The 6,637-nt window shown below is 34.8% G+C and overlaps 1 long non-coding RNA gene across 1 annotated transcript; it reads right to left on the reverse strand.

Annotated features, from left to right (window-relative positions):
* Positions 1–202: 202 nt before the first annotated feature.
* On the reverse strand, positions 203–4,116 carry LOC117341518. The gene is made up of 4 exons (XR_004535655.1): positions 4,083–4,116; positions 3,037–3,191; positions 2,570–2,688; positions 203–1,167 (listed from the first exon to the last, which is right to left on the reverse strand). It is a non-coding gene; the product is annotated as an uncharacterized LOC117341518 (long non-coding RNA).
* Positions 4,117–6,637: the final 2,521 nt, after the last annotated feature.

A 6,637-nucleotide genomic window follows, 5' to 3' on the forward strand; every position in this document is an offset into this window, starting at 1 on the left:
GCTATTCCTAGTAGTGTCACTAGGAAACAGTATATTCCCCTTTGACAGTAGGGGAATAGTAAAGACAGTCACCCGAGTGTTGCCAAAAGCGGGAACTTATTGCATTTATTGATGTTGACAACATTGTTATAACCCCCCCCCCCCCCCCCCCCCGCCAAAAAAAAAAACAAAAAAGTTCATAAAGAAATAAAACAACAAAAAATATACTCAACATATTTATTTTTCATTTTTGTTAACACTGATTGATACGAAAAATACAGTTCTAATATATACGTCATTCATAGTCATATTTGATAGTGCCACTAACAGCAATGACAGATATAGACAAATGACAGCCATATCTGATATAAACAACTGACAGCCTTATCTGATACACACTGTACTGACAGCCATATCTTATACACACCTTACTGACAGCTATATCTGATACACACCGTCAACTGAAAGCCATATCTGATACACATTGTCAACTTACAGCCATATCCGATACACACTATCAACCGACAGCCATATATGATACACAATGTCAACTGACAGCCATAATCGATACACACAGTCAACTGACAGCCATATCTGATACGCATTGTCAACTGACAGCCAAATCCGATACACACTATCAACCGACAGCCATATCTGATACACATTGTCAACTGACAGCCACATCTGATAGCCAGCTGACAGCCATATCTGATACACACTGTACTGACACCCACATCTTATATACACTGTAAACTGACAGCCATATCCGATACACACTATCAACTGACAGCCATATCTGATACACATTGTCAACTGACAACCATATCTGATACACACAGTCAACTGATAGTCACATCTGATATACAGTCAACCGACAACCATATTGGATACACACAATCAATAGGCAGCAATATCATATAGTCTCACTAACAGCCTGATCTGATACAAGCAAATTCTTCTTGGCTGTCTTCTTATATTACAGTTCCAGATGAGGTCCTTATTTTGTTTCCAGGTTCTGCCATGCAACACTGGTTCTTTTCGGAGGACCTCTTAACAATTAGCCTTTCCTCGTAACATTTTCAGCAAAAGATTTTCCCTATAGTTGCTGTTGTACTACAGCCTTTTCCTGAATTGTCCATGACCTTCTGACAAAGGACTTGCGCTGTAGCCTTGCCCTCCATATTTAGCCTGTGAGAGAGATTAGAATTATCATTAATCTCAAAGCGATGGTAACCTGCTAAATCATTATTTCATATCAGTGTCAAAGTACATATAGGTCTCACTGATCTAATTTCAATCTAGCACACTCATTATATGACTATTCTTATTAAAACATTTATGCGAAAACTCGTCACCTTTCAGAAGATGAACATCAATATCAAAACAAAGAATTACAGATATCAGTCACCTGACACCCAAATTAGGAGTGTCATCCAGTATTTTTTAACGTCTTGTTACTTAAAATAAGAAGAACTTAACCATTCTTATTCTGTAAAGCACTCAAAAGACTTTGCTTGTATTGGATGTCTGGCTACTATAAAATCTTTGAACTACATTTAGAAATCAATATGAAAATGTTTCCTTGGTTTTTCTTAATTCTGTAACCACACAGAAAAATTAAGCACTCTTAGTAAACTCTAAGACAAAATATGAAAATCCAAGAACATTTCAAAGACTTTTGAGAGTTAATGAAAACACCTGGACTTTTCAAGCACTGATTTGAAATTTAAGCAATTTTTATGGTCTGTACATGAACCATGATATAAAGCCTCATACAAAGTTTCATCAAACTTGGTTGATTTTTATAAGTTATTATGTTCACAATTAAAGTCTAATAATAATATAATTACAAAGGGAATTAACTACGAGTTCTGCATAATAATTCCCATTTTTGAACTCCTCCGAGACCTGATTGATATTAGGCTACATACAAAGGGATGACTCACGATGACAGACAAAAGGCTACTTTATTGGTCAGTAATAGACGGATTGAAACATCCATGATGGCTTCTAAGTAAACCATACTGGCTTTCAGATACAGATTTTATGTAATTAGATATTTACACAACAATGTCTTTTCCCTATATGAATATAGGTTCACTTTATGTAAGTAAACTTGTCTAAATTACTTACACTAATTTTGAAGAAGTCAACTGGACAAATCAAACTAGAACACTGACAAGCTAGCAAGGGCATGTCTTGTGACAATCTAGTGACCTTGACCTTTAACCCAGTAACCTTCACCAAGAATCAGTTGACTTCTTGTAAAATTACGATCAACTCTGCATATATATCTAACATGTTCTGCAGACATTAACTTTCAGTGATGGCACAATATTCAGATTCTTAGTTCAGCTGAACCTCTTTTTCTCGAAGTTATGAAAAACTTAAATTTGAGATATAACCAGAGCAGTCAAGGATACCAAGTATATTTTATATTAGTTTACAGTCCTGTTACCGTGTATATTTTGTATCAGTTTACAGTCAGAATTGAAATTACTTGTGTAAGTCTTTGAGTTATCAGAATTTGAGACAACAAGATTTTACTGTAATAATACTGATATCATATATTACGATAATTTACACTCACCTTGTTGAAAAGTGACATAGGTGGCCATCAACACATTTCATGTTTTGCTTGGAATGTTTGCCATACATCACCAGGTTTACCAGTCTCCCAATTATTCATTTTCTTCGGTTGCATCCACACTTCAGAAAAAAGTAAAATAAATACAAATGTGCATATACAATCAGAGATGTATATGTGCTTGATCAATGAAAATTGAAATACAAATCTGTAATTACTCTAAGACTGTAAGTCAGGTCCTTTTCATTTCTGCATAAACATTCAAGTTACAATGCCATTTAAAGAAAACAAAAAAGGTGGATTTAATTTTAACAGGGATTTCCCTTGAGATACACCAAATTATGTTAATAACAGGGATTAATTACAAAGGAAATATTTTGCTTTTTGAAACATTTTTCAAATTACAGGGATATGCATTTAACAGATGGGCATTTAACAAGCTATTGGATACGTTGTGATGAAATACTCACCAGAACTGTTTCCTTCAGTCAAAAAAACCCCCGACTAAATCCAGAGCTTCTTTGCTATTCCCTTCTGTCCCATTTTTCTTTTGAAATCATAGATTCATGGTAAGGGAGAAGGAGGTCGCCATGCCGCCTTTAATTGATTGTTTTTACACCTCGCCCTATAAAGAATAATAAATTTTCTTACTTTGTATATATATATGGTTTTGTACATATTGTTAGGTAAAAGCGACAGTATTGCTCAATAAAAAGATACTTGATTTGGATAAACATATCCATTTGAGTTGGTTATATATATACATGTATTGCTAAAGAAATAAATGATCAATGAAGTGATTCTAATACATACGAATGATCACAACACATCACACAGACAGAACACAAAATATAGAGCTATAATTACACTACAACCAATATGCCCTTGTCAATCGAACACAGAAGGTCCTATAAGTAAGAAACTATTTTCAGATTTCAGTATTCAATCCAAGTAAGATACAAGAGTACCATAGGACGGAACAATATATACCTATAAAATGCCATATAGTGTTCTATTGAATTAATATAGAAAAAGTGACTTTTATATAGCTAGCTGGCATACTATAAATCTCACTTTAACTACAAAGTCAATGTGTAGGAGATCTTAAGACTGTGACAAGATTTGAACACTCAAAATAAATAAAAAAGAATAACTTCTGCAAAAAAATCAAAATTCTTTTTAGACACACAACTTCATATCCTGGTTATAAGCCTACCAACTTTCAAAGAAGTAAATTGAAAAATGTAAGAGTAGACAGGCATCTAAGGCATGATAAAGGGCTTATTTCCGGAGAATTAGTTGTTTAGCAATAAAACAAAATTGCTCACTTTTTGCCCCGACCCAAACATTTGTAGCGTTTTGAATCTCCATGACCTAGGAATGCTAGTCAAATATGAGTGATATCTATTGCTTTTTAATTAGTTCCTTCGGACCAGACCAGGTTATATTGTATTTGTACATACTGAATGTATATAAATTAATAAAAGGTGCCTTTAATTAGAACTAATTTTTTTACCTTTGTCTGCATAAATTTCTTTCTGAAATCATGGAATATCCATTTTTCTTTGAAGCCATTCTCTGGCAACGCGTCCGCAATCTCTTCATGCTACAATTTTAAAAAGATTAATTATTACATAATCTCTCAAGACTTTTTGCTAAGTTTGTGGACATAAACTTTTAATACCTCAAAATAAATCAAAGAGTCAAAGGCCCTGAGAAATGTCAAGGTCTGAGGTCATATAACAAGAAATTTAATACCGGGTATTGGACTTTACAGTCAGACAGCTACATTTGTAGATGAAATGTCTTAATCTGGTTATTCCTATTCTATATATATATTCAAGAAAACATGTATTTATCTGCTGTCAACTTTCCAATAGCTGAGTATAGTTCTTTCCTTATTTCTTTAATGTTTGTGGAAGATTATTGATATACTTTGTAATCAGAAAAGCTGCTTGTAAACTTTGAATAAAACAACTGAAGGACAAATCGGTCTACTAGCTTACAGTAACATGTACAACCAGAGATAAAATCCAAGATGTACACAGCCTAAGTGGGTTTTTTTTATCTATACTATAAAATGTTAATTAGGCCTAGCAAATATGTATTTTTTTACCCTTAGTAACATTGAAAATGCTAATATTTTACCGCCGATAGAAACCTGCAGTCATGCTGTCGGTCACGCTGTCCGACGAGACATATATATATAGAGCCCGAGTTTTCTCTGGCCCTGTCACCATGTCTGGTGTAGGGCCAGAACGCACTACTATATCATGAAAACGTGGAATTATCTGTCACCGTTTGGTGTCGCTAAATAGTTGATGCAAATACAATAAAATCGGGTTTGACATAACACCTACCTTACATATATGGATAAATGATCATGAGATATTTATTTACCCCAGAACACCCATTTAGTCCAATCTAGGTGTTTTATTCCGTCCGTATAAACCCTCGCTTTACGGTAGTCAAAATTTCATACTAGACTCGACGCCATATTGCTAACTATGTAGGTCGCAGGCGTCCTAATTTAGTAATTACCCTAATCACTGCGCGATGGAGCAAAAAGGAAAATATACAACATTTATTTTTATATATTTTACCCCTTATACTTTATAAATAATGATTTTTTTTAATAAATATAACAAGTTTTTGGAAATAATAACATTAGTTTTCTTAATTTAAACTATGCAAAAGAAAAACACCATCATATGTGGTCTTTTCGGTCCATTGCGTTCCGATTCGGGTGGTTCGTCGTACCGTTGCTTACAAAATGGCGGGTCAACAGTACAAAATTTTGTTCTGTCATCTTAAGGTTGGACAAAGGAGCATGTCTAGTCTTACATTAAAAATAGCCAAAATACTTATATATCAAGTCTTGATATATAGATATTGCTGGCTATTTTCTATTATAAGACTAGACATGCCCGCCCCCTGTGGTTGAACTAACAATTTAAACAACACTTTGAACATTGACTCGTCTAAAAAAACAGATGATCTTCATGATGAGTCAAACTACACTATTCGCTTTATTTGCCATTAGGTTATACTGGTTGTGAGTTGGCTCAGCGCGCAAGTACAAAAGAACATTAGGGATAGCAAGGCAAACATTTTCAACAATATCGTATAATTATTTGGAAACGCTTATTAGCGAGAGCAAGCATCTACATTCTTCATTTGCTTGTTCTGTGTTTGACTCGCACCTTCAACATGACATGGTAATCATTAATGTCCTAAGATTATATTCTTAAAGTCGGGTAGGCCTATCCGCCGAATCTATCCCGTCAACAGGTCAAGTCCTGCGATCTTTCAATAATTTCTATTCCTGTCTCGCACAACATTTCATTATACTGACACAATCTTCAATATGATAGGTCAATTAATTTAGGCAACAGGACCCACATAAAAATACTTTGTATCAATATAAAAGTAGGCCCCGAGTACAGCTACACTTAGAACTGTAGGCTGTAGCCTATAGCCAAGAGGAGATCGAGACAAAGATGGCGGATCTAGATTTACCTAATTTAATAGATAATATTATGAGATTCTAATGATGTATGCGATAAAAATCAAACTGGGTAATCCTGAATATTCACTTGATAACATAGCTCAAATATCTTATACAATATACAACGACTGGTGTTTATAAAATCGTTACTTACTCTGCCTGAAAAGTCACCTTCCTCCCGTATGTGCTTCCGGTTGAAAACGAGCATGCGCATTGGTTGACGTGTGTGTGTTGAAAAACCGCGCGATGCAAAAATTTTCACACAACTGCAACACACATAACACGAAAATCCTGCCAACTGAAACATGTCACAATTTTCACATATATGATAAAAAACATCATTTTAGACCGGAAAAAAAAAGAATGTCAAGTGAATGCCGGAAAATCGGCATTCACTTGCTCAAGTGCATTCAGTTGTTGGTGCGTAAGCGTGTGTGTGCATTCAGTTGGCAGGATTTACAAACACACGCCCTCACACACACACACACACACCCACACACACACACACACACACACACACGCACATGTTATACATGTATATGTACAGGGGAAAGAAATTCAAA

Source organism: Pecten maximus, chromosome 13 (genome assembly GCF_902652985.1).
Source record: "Pecten maximus chromosome 13, xPecMax1.1, whole genome shotgun sequence".
Classification (NCBI taxonomy): Eukaryota; Metazoa; Mollusca; class Bivalvia; order Pectinida; family Pectinidae; genus Pecten; species Pecten maximus.